General features: G+C 33.9%; 1 pseudogene; it reads left to right on the top strand.

The window, feature by feature from the left end:
* The window catches only part of LOC149551616 (pentatricopeptide repeat-containing protein At5g48910-like), a 49846-nt pseudogene extending 39204 nt beyond the window's left edge, over positions 1 to 10642 (top strand).
* The last annotated feature ends 4969 nt before the right edge of the window (positions 10643 to 15611 follow it).

The following is a 15611-nucleotide window of genomic DNA, read 5'->3' as shown; positions in this document are numbered from 1 at the left end:
TAAAGTTGCCTTGAAGGAAGGCTATAAAGTTCTTGTTGCATGCCTACGTGAAGAATCTGTAAGCCTTGCCCAAGAATCCAGTGCACCAAATGATATCTCACAGGTAAATTGGTTAGATGAAAAGTCAATGAAATTAAATAGTTGAGAAGATTCTTTTTTGGTATTAGTTTTAAATGTAAATTGACTACATAACAATGTGCATAAAATTTTATTGTAGCCTTCATATCCTACCACAGAACCTGCTCCTGACGAAGGCCATGATGTGCATTATAGTAGTGGAGGTATTAATTTGCTATTGGAAATTAATTATGCAATTATGAACACAATTTAACATCTTCAATTGGAATTTGATGTGTATCCTTTTTTTGAATATTTCAGAGCATGTTGAACATCATGTTGAAGTACTGGACCATGTTCCAAGTGTTGAACATGTTGACACGGTGGCAGATCAAAATGTTATTGTACATGATGTGGTATTTTCAGGTAAGAAAAATGCATTTTATGTTGTACTCATACTTAATTACAAACTTGTAGTTGTTAGAAAAAGAAAAAGAGTATTCCAATTTATCGCATTCACTTGTTCTTGCAATAGAGCCCCCTTTAGTGTAGCAACCTCCTGCTCCTCCAAAGAGAAGGAGCCATTGTAATTTGACATTACACGTGCCAAAAGAGGAGGAGAATGAAGCAGATATGGATGTCCCTATGAGCGCTTTTCTTAAGAGAGCTCAGAAAAACAAAAAAAAGAAATAATGTTTTAAAAATCTTCTTTGATAAACCTTGTTGGATAATGAAAGAACTTTGTTTTAAGTAATTATGTATGAATGATGCATATTAATATAGATTTTTATTTTATGTTAATGAATATTGTTATGTGTTAATCAAGTTTTGATTAGTATTGTGTATTAATGAATTTTATATCATATTAATGAATGTTATGTGATTGTATTGATTGAATGTTATAGTTCATAAATGGATGAATGAATGAATGAAGTATGTAGTTAGATGATAATGGGTACTTTAGATTGATGTTAGGGGGAGGGGGGTGAGGCCAGATGATTTTCCACCTTCACGTGGTTGGCCTTATTAAGTAGAGAATATTATAGTATTCTTGAAACCAAGTGAAGATCAAATTTGTTAAGTCTTCAAACACACATCCCAATTCTCTTTAATGAGACTGAAGTTTTTTCGCTTGTAATAGTCTCATTGAAGTCATCTTTTGGTTCCTTGAATATATAGTTCTTGCTTAGTTTAAATCCCAATTATCAGATATTTGTCCACATTGGAGTTAGTTTGGCATAGAAACCTGCAGATTTTATTATATATATTTAGTCAACTGAAAGCAATGTAGAAAGCATTGACATAGTTGATGTCTAACAAAAGAAGACAAGATGCATATACTATTTAGCATGGAAATCCTTGTAGGTGAATTGTGTGTGTTTGTACACACACACACACATATGTATGTATGTATATAACTTCAAACAATGTGTAGACTCAATTAGCAAGAGACACCAACCTCAAATCCTACAATGCAGAAGGAACTGACCTTTAAAATGCAAAGTTATTATAATGTAGGTAGATTTTCCTTAGATCTCCTTCGAGGTCTTCAACAAATTTGCCTTGTACTTATGAATAATCCACCAAGATTTGAAATAGTGTTTTTCAATAAATGCTCTAAACTTGGAATATACCTTCATAAAATTTTTTCCTTAGATCTGCTCATCATATTCAAAGTAAGCCTTCACATGTCTGTTCACTTAGGTCTGATTTAGGTCTTCCACAAATTTGGCTTATAATTATGCTCTTGAATCTCTTAAAATATTCTTTGTATTCAAATGATATTTAATGAATTGATCGATACAAATTTCCTCATACTTGAATCCAAATATCATTGTCATTGTCAAACATAACATAGACATAAAATCATTTTGGTTATTTGCTTGTTATACAAGTTACTCTTATCTTTTTGGTTTTCACAAGTCATGCACTTATGCATCTTTGGGATATACACAAGCTATTAGAGATGTTTGGATGGTTCATGTCCTTATTTTTTTTGTGTTGTTTGTACGGTTTTTGCCATGAAGTCTAAGGACAGACATGTTGGATGTTTGTGATAGACATGTCCACCTATAAGAAAAGTATCAAATGTAGAAAAAATGCAAAGAAAAGCTTCTAAGGGTTTTAGGTGTCTTTGGAAGGGTTAGTGAAGTTATAAAACCTTTGAAAAGGTTAGTGAAATATATTAAAGGCATATATGATTGTAAGTTGTCAAAGTTGACACTTTGTGTCAACTTAGAGAACAGATTTTAGTTTATAACTAACTAGTAACAATTAGATAGTTAGACATCAGTGGTTGTTTACTTTTGTTTGGTTATGTGGAAGGGATTTGTTGAGTGTTTGAGGGAGAAGTAGAGTTGGGGTGGTGAGACAAGGCATTGTGAAAAAATTATAATCAATAAAATAATCTTGTTCTCTGCAATTCAGTCTCTGTCCCATGGAACAGTGAGTTCCTATGATTTATCAAATGCATTTTGACTAATATTTAATGTGAGAACATTTTATTATTATTTTTTATCTTGTCTAATCATTCTTTTAATTTTCATTACAGGTTGAGTAAGGAATAATAGACTGGTGCATTCAAACTAGTGACTGGTTAGGCACAACCAACTGTACTTATTCTAAAGTTTCCAATGTAGATTCTCTCCTACCACCTGTAATCACTATTATTGGTGGGAGAAAATGAGGTTGTGATAATTTATTTGTACTATATTAACCAAATGTAGGAGAGTGGGAAAACTTGGTGCAAGTGCAATGTTGGATGGTAATTGCTAATGGAGGTTTAGCTTGGATTAGACACCAGTCTAATAGACAGTGGATCATTTCATGTTTGAAGATGTTTGGGGGGTGAATCCTTCATGTTTGGGGGGTGTCTCTGTTACCAAAAATGAGACAGTAGAGCACTGCTAGTGTTATGATGGGCAAAATATGTCTTTCATTGTGATAGACTATTTCTAAGTCATCTGTGTTGTTTCTTGCTATTGTTAAGCAGTCTTTGTTTTCCTTGAGACCATGAAAAAAATTATCTACCATTTTTGCTAATGATAAAATTTTGAATTGAACAATGATAAAGTTTATTAGTAATCATTATAGTGGAACAACTTTTGACTTGTTCAAAAATTTTAGTCGAAGGTGTTGGAATTGATAGTGAACCCCAAGCTCCTAGAAATCACCTGCAACCAAAGTGCATGTTACATATGTGTCTGAGAGAGAATATGATCCAAAAAGCATGCCTACTTTGGTGATTTGGCTACTATTGCAGCACTACAAAGTGTTTTATAGTGTTTCTCATTTTCTTAAATAATAGGCAATTAGTTCATGATTTCATCATATCTTATAGTGGAATAACTCCAAGAATCTTGTGTAAATTGCTTGCTATAAGAATTTCTTGTATAAGACACTCAATAATATGGGCTAAGTGGTGGGCACAAAGAAGAACAAGAAAGGATCTGTACAAGTGCACGGTGCAGTAGAATTCAAAAATGAAATTATCTTAGTTTCATTCTCATTCTCATCTATTACCCTCACATACATACATGGCTCACTTCAATTCTTCAATGCTCTCAAACTTATACACATCCCTTATTAGCAGATCTGGTCATAATTCTCCTAAAATTTACAAATATTCCTAGAAATAGAAGCTACCTAAGACTCAGGAATTAGATATAAATGAGTTGAGACCAGCATTTATAATTCTTGAACAAGATTGAAAATAATTTTGAGTTTGTAAGATGATTTGATATGCAGCAGTAGAATTCATCCTTGTTTACTTCTGATTTATAGGACCAGTGCCTTATCCACTGGGCAAGAAATTGACTATTGGCCGGAGATCTAATTCAAATAACTTCTATAAGAATTAATCAACTGCAATCACCCATCTCCATTCTTATGAAATATCCCTTTTATGAACTCATAAACCCTACTGATTTACTGAAGCATTTATATAATTTCTTGAATTAAAAGCAACAATAAAACTAGCATACAACCCATCTAGACTGCATTCAGCCAAATAAACCTTATTTAAATGACTTCAAAGTAAACAAACCCATAAATTGGAGACAAAAATTGATGACACAGATATAGTGTAAATACCCCTTTGCATTATCCTTTTCATATGACTAATACAATAACCAATAGAAAACCAATTGAATGCCTAGAATAGATTGCCATATATTTCAATTTGCTTATCAAAAAGTACAATGGAAGAAAAATCAAAACCTTTGCATACTATTAGACCGAGTAAATATGTACTCTTCTTGAAAGAAACAAAAAATTGCACAAGTTTCAGACCATCACAATGCCTTGAAAACTCATTTATATAGCATGAGTTACAACAAGCAAAGGGAAATTGTGATCTAACAAGTGTCCAAGGAACAAAGCATCATACAAAAGACAAAAAAAATCACAACAGAATGCCAGGTGTATCAAATATTCCTTCAGGTAGGCCCGTTCTAGTTTCTGTTGTGAATCATCAACTTCTGATTTGTCTCTCATTATTCTAGCTCCTCAGAATACATGGCTACCAAGATGGCCAAAGAAGGATGATCTTGTGATACCTCCAAATCAGTTTTCTCCTGCGGGTTCTCACTGCTTTCACCTTGAGCAGGCATTATTACCTTTTCCCCTTCTTCTTTTTTCAGTTCTGGTGCAAAGGTGTCAATAACCTGCACCTTGCCTTCTTGTTTCTCATCATCATCTGAACCGTCCTCCTCTAACTACTTGTCCAACAAAAGATCTGCCATCCAAGTGTCAAATTGTATATCATCCAACCAACTGAACTGTAGGATATCATTTTTCTTTTTAAAAATATAACCAGCCTCCTTTTCAAAACCAACAAATTCTTACTTCAAAGAATCAAAAAATAATTGGACTTTAACCAATTCCTTTGTCGTGGTGACCCACTAGACATACCCCTTTTCATTAATAACTTTATTTATCCTTGCATGGAAAAGGTCATCCAATTCTTTACTCCACTCTTCCTTATTTTTCAATTTCTTCTTTCTATCCAAGGCACAAGGAAATAGATCAAATTTTTGATTCTTGTACTTATTCAAATAAGAAACAATTTTTATAGTTGTAGAGCAACTCTCCTATTATCAAAATCTAAGAGGTCATTAGCAATATCATACAATTTTTCAACATGGTCATTGGAAGACTTTATAACTAAATAACATAGAAGGGTGATTTCCTTTTCCCTTCATCCCCATTTATTAACAATAGGCTTCAGGGTATCATCATGAGTTTTCAATTCCTCCCATATATCTATTACTTTTACCAACTGATCAAAGAATAAGGGCCACTCAATTTTGTCCACTAAATACATTAGAGCCCTTCTAAGCTTATCCTCATATTGCGTATTTAACTCTACATGTAAGGCCCATAGTTTTCTCTTCTCTTCTTCAAATTCCTCAACTGTATAATATTCAAGCCTTTGAGGTGTGTCTGGTATCTCTACAAGGGGGTTGGATTTAAAAGGTTCCACTGGAGGACGGGGTATGTTATTCTTGGCCTTGTGGATTTCCCCATTGCCTTGTTTTCAAGTTCAATTCTCCTTTTTACCTCCCTATTATAGGCCTCAAGAAGTGTTTCATATTTATTCTGTAACTCAGACATAACCTGTTCCTCCTTTTAAGCAGTGGCCAACACAAACTTAGAAGAATCCACATTCCAATATGCTGCCTGTACATGTAAAGTGTCAGTGACCCTTCTTACAAGTATATTTCCCATCAACCCAGACTCATCTGATTGTGATGGTGTGGCTCTAGATCGCTTTCTCAACAACCAACTAACCAATGAAACTTGATCTTCAATGAATGAAGTGCCTTGGAAGTATCTTCTATTTGGGTCTTGCAACTCCAATCTACTTGAAACAAAATTGAAAATTAATGCATCTGCAATATCCCAATTGGGAAATAATAAAATGTTAGATGCCTTTATCATTTTCATCCCCTCCTCAGGGATTATATTCTGCAATTCCTTCATCATTTCTTCTTTAATTTGGTTTTTCATAGAATTTTCATCCATTTCTGGATGCTCTGTTTCAATCTTTTTACATTTCTCCTCGAAAACATTCATTTTTGGCCTCCATGCAAACTACTGAAAAGCCCTTGATTTCACAAAATTGTCATCAATCAAAAATTGATGACTTGCCTACTCTAATATAGGGTCCAACTCCCTACCTCTATAATCAGCTATTGTTAGATCCAAACTTGGGAGAGGAAGTTCTAAAGGGTTACCCTCATCTAATTCTCCTTGAGTAATAAAAATATCTCCCTGTGATCCCATTTGTTCAACCTGTTCACCAGTGAGCTGCTCTTCTCCAATCCTCAAAGGGGATTGGGTGGTTGAATATTCCTCATCTTGAGGCCTTTCTTTTGTCATTACCCTTTGCCTCTTAGGACTAGGCTCTTCAGGTCTCTCCTCTTGGGCTATACTGGTAGATCCTATTATTTGTTTTCCCTTGTGTATAGGAACCCTTTTTTTCTAAATTATAGTATATCTGGGCCTCTTTTGTACAATTATTTTATCAGTTCTCACATTTGGAGTGAAAGCCAACCTCCTCATGATCTCTCTGGCCTTATCAGGATATGAATCGATAAAAAAATGTTTCTTTTCATTCATGACCTCCATTATTTCAGGGAAGGTATTCATGAGCTTACTTATTTTGTTAGCCTCTGTAATAGCATTGTCCAAAGGATTATATTTATTATCAAAACAATGAATGAATTCTAAGACCCAGGAATAAACTCTCCATTTGTCCTCTTTAGTTTCCTGCTCCTGCAATGAGAATTCATTCCTTATAATATCCTCTGGATAATAAGAATCGTGCTTGACCGGTCCCAACTTGATTCTATGCCTCAACATCTAATTGAAAAATCCCTCAGAATCACAAAAATGGGGATGAGAGATAGCCATCATATACTGCTCCAAAATTTTATGCAAAAAGATCCATCCCCCTTTTGTAATCACAAACTGATGGGCCACTATGCAGGTAGGGAAAATTGACCCTAATTTCCTTTTCAGCAAAAACATTTCTTCCACTCCCCCTAACTGCCATAAAACTTCAGCCATTCCCACCTTCAAAGGAACTTGGTAAGGAAAAACATGAGGGTTCCCCTTGAAATCATAGATTCTAAAAATAGTAGAAATAGGGCAGGGGATGATATCTCCCCAATTATGTGAAACTTTCAAGTCATGGGGGTTATCCATAGGCCTAATGAGACTCATTAGTACCCTAGGGATTTTGGGATTGTCACTCAATATGAGGCATCTCAATTTAACAGCAAAATATCTATCAAATTTGAAAAAACTAGAATTACTTGCATCCCAGGTCATATCTGCACTCCACAACTAGACTGGCAGTATTTCCCCATTCTCCTCTCTATTTAGTTCCATCTCATTACCAAAATATGTCACTCCTTTGAACAAAAACATATGCATTAATAGAGAGTAGTGACCAAAAGTTTTTTCCACCTTGCCCTTCATAATCCCAACTAAACCAATGTGAATTTCTTTAGCCAAAAAGGAAGCAAAATAAAAAATAACATCTACACCAAAGGAAGCAATCTGAACCATCATGTACATGAAACTAATGGGCATAAATTCTTGCTCATCTTCACCAAAAACTTGGCATAAGGTCCTATATATCTCTACAGCCCGGGAAGTGAAAAGACTCTTCTTAAAAGGCTCTCTAGAGGCTGCAGTAATTATTGGAAAAGTTCTTATTGTACCAATATGTGCCCTTAGTGCACCTCCCCTAATTACATCCTTCTTTGCTTTATATTCATTCTCTAATTCTAGCAGATTGATTTGCACATGGTAGTCTGATAATGGTTCCAGGTGAAAAACCTCTCTAATTTCTTCAGGAGTAATCAAGACTAGAGGCATACCATCCTTTCTTCTTACAACCCTAATGGCTTGGTCATAATTCTTAGCAATGGCTTCAAGCAAATCATAATTCATGAAAACACTTGGGACTACTAACTTTCCCAAATCAAAATTCTAGACATTAACATGCGGGGCAAACAACTTTCTTTTTGAAAACCACTTTTTAAACAAGATAAGGCCAGTTTGAGTAGTTGTTGCATCCCTAACCAAGTTCCCCTTGTCATATAGGCCATCACCAATTTTAAGCCTAGGGTTTAAGGAAATTAACTTTTTAACTTGTGTAGGCTGTATAGTAGATTCTGGGAGTAATTCTAATAAATCATCGTGGACATTCCTATCCATATAATTAATTTGCCCAAAGAATGGTTTCTTAGGAGGCATTTTGATAGTATTGAGAGAATTGGAATGCCACAGAGGATATAATATGAGTACTTACTTGACTTGCTAAACTTGTTCTTCTCTAAACTTCTAAAATTTCTCTTGAACGACAGAAGAATAGTTTCACGTCTTTACCAGGCTTAACATGACACAATCAATTAGGCTCTTGTGCTCAGAAAATTTGCAATCTTTGTTCGAGTGGGACTAGAATTAATGAAAATCTCTGTGTTATACTTTGTTTCTCCCACACGTGAAGCTTTCACTTATCATAAGTGCACCGAATACAAAAATAGAGTGGTGTCGCACCTTCTTCTTTAAACTTTTGTCGTTGATCCTTGAAAAATCCTACGATCTGGGAATGACAACTAAGCTGACTCAGCTTTCTTCTTAACACATTGGCAGTCAAGCCAATAAAACACCTCCACCTATACCTTTCCTTCAAGGCTAGTGCTTCATATCGGGCCCATGGATGACTATGGACATGTGTCATCAACTCGCTAACTCATTATACATAATTCTCGAGCACCTTTCCACAGCGAGCTAGCGATGATCACTGATCTTACTTTGATCGTGTGGTAGACAATTGAAACAACCTTTAAGAACATGATGGTGGGTCCATTTCTTGTTAACTTGCTATACCTAATTTTTGCACATCTCTTTATAGCGAGTCAACAAGCATCATCGATCCAGACTTGATCTTGTAGATAACAATTTTACTTCAACAGTGGTGGGCCACACTCGCTAACTCACTATACTTAACTTTCGAGCACTTCTTCATAGCGAGTCAATGCCACCCTTTGATCTTGGCTTGATCTCATGATCAAAAATCTTCGTACCTAGTACATGGGAAGTGGGTCCATGATATCGCTATCCCTACAAATTTCTACCAAGCATTGGTTGAAAGTTTGACCAATGAATGGCAAAAAATGTGCTGACAATTCCAACATTTTTTGACCACAGTATTGGTCAAAATTTTGACCAACCTACTGGATGGTCAAATTTTTGACCAAAAAGCTTTCGACCAATGGCATCTAGTTTTCTACCATGCATTGGTCAAAATTTTGACCAATGTTATGCAGATTTTTACCAAGCATTAGTCGAAAATTCAACCAATGAATGGCAGAAAATGACCTAACAACTTCAACATATTTCAACCAACGTATTGGTTGAAATTTTGACCATCCAATAGGTTCGTCAAATTTTTGATTGAAAAATTATCAACCAATTCGTTGGTCAAATTTGGTCAAAGTTTGGTCAAAAAATGGGTCAAAATTTTGACCAATAAAGGTCAAAAAATGACCCAAATGTACTAGTGGATGTTGTAATTGTAAGTGCCTTGTTAGTCATGTATGTAAAATGTGGATGCATATAAAAGGCACGTGAACTATTTCAAAAAATACCTCAATGGGATGCAATCTCACGGAATGAAATGTTGACGGGATATGCAATGCATGGAATTTATAAGGATGCTCTTAAACTTTTTAACTTGATGAAACACTTTGGAACATATCTTGATCATGTAAGCTTAGTTTGTGTTTTATTTGCATGCAACCATGGAGGGTTGTAAATACTTTAGTAGAATGAATGAACTTTATGACATGACACCTGCTATGGATCATTATGTATGCATGGTTGACCTTCTTGGCCATGCTAGCTATCTTGAGGAAGCTTTGAACTTTATCATCAAAATGCCAAGTAAACCTTCTATGGTTGTGTGGATATGTTTTCTTGGTTCTTGTAAATTGCATAAAAATATAGGGCTCAGGGAATTTGTATCAACTCTGCTTCTTGACCTTGATCCTTAAAATGTTGTGCCTTATGTTCTTTTGTCAAATATCTATTCTCAAGTGGGCAGGTGGAGTGATGCTCAGAAAGTAAGGACATTGATAAAAGATAGAGCAACTAAAAAGATACTTGGATGTAGTTGGATTGAAGTCCATAAAATGATAGATGTTTTTTGTGTAGGAGATAAATCTCATCCACAAACACAGAAGATCTATGCAACACTACAAAATTTGTCTTGGGAGACGAAGGAAATAGGTTATTTTCCAGATTCAAGACAAGTACTGAATGATGTGGAGGAGGAGGAAAAAGAAGCATTCCTTTGCTACCATAGTGAGAAGATAGAAAATGCATTTAGGCTGTTAAACACTTCCCCTAAAAAAACCATTAGAATTGTCAAGAATCTTTGAGTATGTGCTAATTGCCACATTGTAACCAAGTTTATCTCCAAAGTTATGGTAAGAGAAATTGTTGTGAGAGATGCAAATTGGTTCCATCATTTCAATCAAGGATAATTTCTTGTGGAGATTATTGGTGATGCTATGTGAAGTAAGTTGTACATATATGATTTCATCATAACAAATTGCATTAACTCAAATGTGCAAGGATAAGGATGAATCAAAATTTGTCTTCTTATATGGAAGGATAAGAAGGAATCAGGTTTTATCTTTAGTTTCTAATGCATTTTTTTTGAAGTTCTCCAAAACTGAAATATGTTGTTGATTTGATAAATTTAGATGCATATAGATATTGATGGGTTGCTTTTAGTAAAGTTCCATTTCACTCCATGGACTCGTCATGAGACTCAAATTTTTTTCATGAAGGCTATTCATCCCTAGAAGGAAAAGAAAGTGAACATAGATACTTAAAGGAAATGGGAAGGTGCTTGGCCAACAGGAAATGTGAGAGTTGGCTTACAATCAGTTCCTTGCTTGGGGACAATAAGGAGAGCATTTTTTGGTCGATTTTTTCCTCTCTGTTTCTGTCACTCTTTAGTTGAATTGAGTGTATCTTTTGTTAATCGTAGGTCTTCCTTTCGGGAAATAAAATCCATTTTCCTCATTTTCTATGCAAATTGATATATGTAGATTATCTTTATTCTTCATTCGAGGTTCAAGATGTCTCATGTTTCTTTATAGAAATTGGAAATTGGGAGAGCTAAAATATTTATGAAATCACACTAATTTTTTTATTTAATTTAATTTCTCTATTTTCTTTTTGTCTCAAAATAAATTATTAGAATTTATATCAACAAAATTAAAAATATAATTTTCATATGCTCTAAATGATGCATGTGTACGATATTCACAACACTTGTAGTTTAAGGTTTATAATTTCTTAGATGAAAATGCAGTTATGTACAAATTTGAAGCAAAACCAAAGTGGCACTGGAATTCTACATTTATGGGATTATAAAATCAAGCACGATAATGTCTATAAAAAATAATAGAACTAAAACTGGTACATAGAGCTAGGAGGAAATGATTCTCACTTAACCTAGTAAAGCTATGTACAACAAAGGTAATTACATGATTTTACATTAGAATCATTTGAGTAAAAATGGAAACTATTTGTGGTCACTATAGGTATGAAATAGGAAAAACTTAGAAGGGTAAGAACCACAATAATTTATGAAGAACAATGCGATTGAAGAACTTGCTAGAATATATTGGGACTGTTCAATTGTTTGATGAAATGTCAAAAATGGATACAGATATCTATTTTGTGGAAGATGCCATTGGGGTGCATGCATATTATTGGAAAGAATGACCAAAAAAATGTAGTCTCATGGATGGATTTTGATGTTGATTAAACCCAATGAAATTGATTGTGACTGGAGCTAATGAAGACAAGCTTCAAGTATTCACACAAAAGTAGTAACTAAGATGGGTGCAATGATTGTGTTGTGTGTGCACAAACTTATGAAGCTATTTTTTGCCCTTTTAAAAGCTTACACAGATTTTAGATAAAGCTAGCAAAAACCATTGAGATCATAAAAAAAATAATATTGTGCAAGAAGTCAAACATGTATTAAAACACATTTTGGAATAATCTTATTCACTCTTTCTATCCTGAATAGTGATTTACTTTTTAAGGACAAAATGAATGATAGAGTCCTACCAAAAGATCAATGAACTACTCCCACCTATCCAATCTTAACTCATCTACAACTAAACACATGTTTGGCATGTTCTTTCTTTTTGAAACATAAATCCTAAATATTTGGTTATTTGACTGCAATTTAACATAATTTTTCTACATTAACACTCTAACTTAGCCAAATATTCTTCAACTAAACTGAGCAAGCAAACCATTATCCAAAATCAGCAACCACCAACTATAGAGGCCCTTAAATATTACATTGCTAATGCCTAGGAAGGACTTGAGATCTCACTTGAGGCATAACAATTTCTTAGGTTCCTGTTGATGGGTGTTTTGTGACACTCTTAGGAAATGCAGAATAAAACACCAAGCATTCAATCTTCTCTAGAACAAGGAAGCCTTAGAGATGCTAAACAATTTATCATGTATGATCAATTAGGAAAATCCCAAGGTTTACATAGAAAACTAGTGATTTTATATTGGATGTAACTCCATGAATAATGTCATATTGTTGGTAACCCAGAATGGGACTTATACTATTTCAATTGGATCTATCAACTTTCTTTCAAATAATGAATGATTTTGCAATGTAGGATCTTCAACTAATCCTAACAAGGGTTTAGAAATAAAATGAAAAAGAAATAGGTTTAGATATCTAATGCACTTCTAATAATGCAAAATTATTGTTGACCTAGTGAAACCAAATCAATCTTTGCCTTGCCAATAGGAATAACTACACAAAGATGATGCAATTTCCCAAGGTAGGGTACACAAATGATTTTTAGATTGCTTATACACATCAACACCTTGAGACATGTAAAAAAATGAGCTTTAAAATGAGTGTAGACTAACCATATAGTACTACAACTTGCAATAAACAAATTACAAATGGTATGAACATAAAGTTTGGTCATGAATCAACAACAAAAATATTCCATTCAATTATTCAACTTGTAAACAAGTCTATAATGAGAAGTAAGAAACCATGCTAACACCCAAAATAACAAAAGTATTCACTAAGCTTCGATGAATTTATATTTCTTTTTGTGGTATCTAAAGAAAAATTTAACAATTAGCTTCTCCTCTCTCCTACAAACAAAATGAGAAATCCTTTATATAGGGCTTTCAATTACAACAAAGGGACCAAATTGATTCAAGATTAATGACCAAGAGAATTCAAGAGAATCCTTATTAGGGTTTTCTACAACTACCAGCTACAAACATTAAATCAAAATGTCATGCAATGAGATGATTACAAATTATAAAGTGTACATGATTTCAAGGATGAACAAGAAGAAAATTGATTATAGTAGAACATTAAATGCCATAATGTGTCCACTTGTGAATGAGTTGGGCTAGATGAAGTTGGACATGTTGACTTGGATACATTTTATTGGTTGAATGTTGACTTGGATCTATTTTGATTTTTCATTTGTTTCTTATGAACTTCTAATGATTAAGAAATACTAGTAGACTTTCCTAGAAGCATTGCATGATTTGAAGACAATTTAAAAGCATTTTCCTTTCACTTGTTGTTGACAGGGTTAAAAGCATTGCATTTTAATAATTTTTTTGAGTTTTTCTAGAAAGCAATCATTCCATGACTATATTGATATGTTTGTCATGGAATGATCATAAATGACATGTATGATATGATACTAATTAAGTTTTGCAAAGTAGTGTTGAAAGTTGGTGATCACTATATGTTATCTAAAATTTGAAGTTAACATGTAGTCAGGAAATTCATTGTGATATGGGCTCTTATAGGGATTAAATTGCAGTACCTTGGAGTCTTAGTTGAGTGGTTATGGAAAGTTTTTTTTGTTGAGATAATCCTCATAAAAAGCTCTTTTTTAAAAGTGTGAAATCATTATTAGGCTGGGACGATTTTTTTTGTTGACAGTAAAAGTTTTCTCAAGAGCAAAAGAAGCAATTTCATGTCTTTCCCTTTTGAGGGATTCAAGGGGAGTGAAAATAGATTCTATGTTGTGAAGGAGGAGTTTTAACAAGCTATGGAAGGTGGTGAAAAAGTGGGAACAACAGTGAGGCTTCCCAAACCCTTAAAAACTCTCAGTTTTAACAACTCTGTTGCACGGTCATTTGAGGACTTGAGACCTCAAAAATCCTTGAGAATGGGTCTAATGTAGAAAATTTTCTTTAGAGTAGGTGAGTTGAATCTTTGAGGGGAAGGAGTTATAACCCTACAAATCGAAAAGGAGGCCTAATTGGGGCTCTTCCAGTAGCCCTATTTATGAAGAAACTATGCAATCAGGTATGAACCCATCCTTACCATCAGTTTAGACATGTTGAAAGTGTTCCAAATAACATCTTAGATCTCATAGAAATTTTTTTGGAGTAGGGAATGTTGTTGAACGAAGTCAAATAAATCCAGACATTAGTCAAATAACATGTCCTTTATGATGGCCATTTTTTCTATTTAAAAGATTAGAGATATTAGATGAATTAGAATTACAATTACTATATGCTCATAGACAACCAAGTCATTTTAATGGTTAATTAGGTTTTTTGTTCCTAATTCTAGGTTAACTGTTCAGCTTCACATTACCTTTCCCAACTTTTTTCTAATAGCTTTCACAACTTATTTAGTTAGAGTAGCCGATGCCTAAACCATAACAGGTTTAGGCTATGGCACTATCATTGGATCTCAAGCTGGTCAAAGATGTTATCTTTGGGTTCTCTTTCAATCACCATGACTTTTCTTTGTTGCTTCACTTTTATCATTGAGCATTTGAAAGTAAATATTTTGCTAATAAAACTACAGACAGGGAGCAATCTGTAGTGGTTCTTAATCAATTCTTCAAAGGACCAAACAATCTATCTTAGGAAAACTGCTAATAAAAACTTCAAATGAGTGTGAATGAAATCTAAATAGAGAGACAATAGACCATGGTTATCTCAAAGTCGAGTCCTACTAATGGACCAAAATGTGTGGTTTTGTATTTTTATTATCTTATCATCAATTATTGTGATTTCTTTGTAACATTATGGATTGTGGAATCTTGAAGTGTCTAAGTATTACTTTTCCCAAAATACATCCATATCCTTGCCAATGTCAAATTATCCATGAGATGGTTCCAATATCATAGACACACTTTTAATCTATACAAAATCTCTTAGCACTGGGGTATATTGTATATTTTTTCCCCACCTGAATGTGTATGATATTTTATATGAGTTTTTTTAAATTTTCACAAAGGTATTCTTGAGAACACAAGAGAAGAGTGTGCTTTTGATGTTATCTCTCTTTATAGACACACACATGTACATAACCTTATGGATATCTACACTTAGCACATAAAACTTCTATGGAGAGAATATCCTTTTTAATGCTGGGACATCTTCTATATTTTTCATTTGTGAATAGTTATCAAATAATTTTTAAA

The sequence above is a fragment of the Cupressus sempervirens genome, chromosome 6 (genome assembly GCF_028749045.1).
Source record: "Cupressus sempervirens isolate cs-2001-9-10 chromosome 6, ASM2874904v1, whole genome shotgun sequence".
NCBI lineage: Eukaryota > Viridiplantae > Streptophyta > Pinopsida > Cupressales > Cupressaceae > Cupressus > Cupressus sempervirens.
Note: the sequence above shows the minus strand (reverse complement) of the source record. Positions and strands in the feature narration are given on the sequence as shown.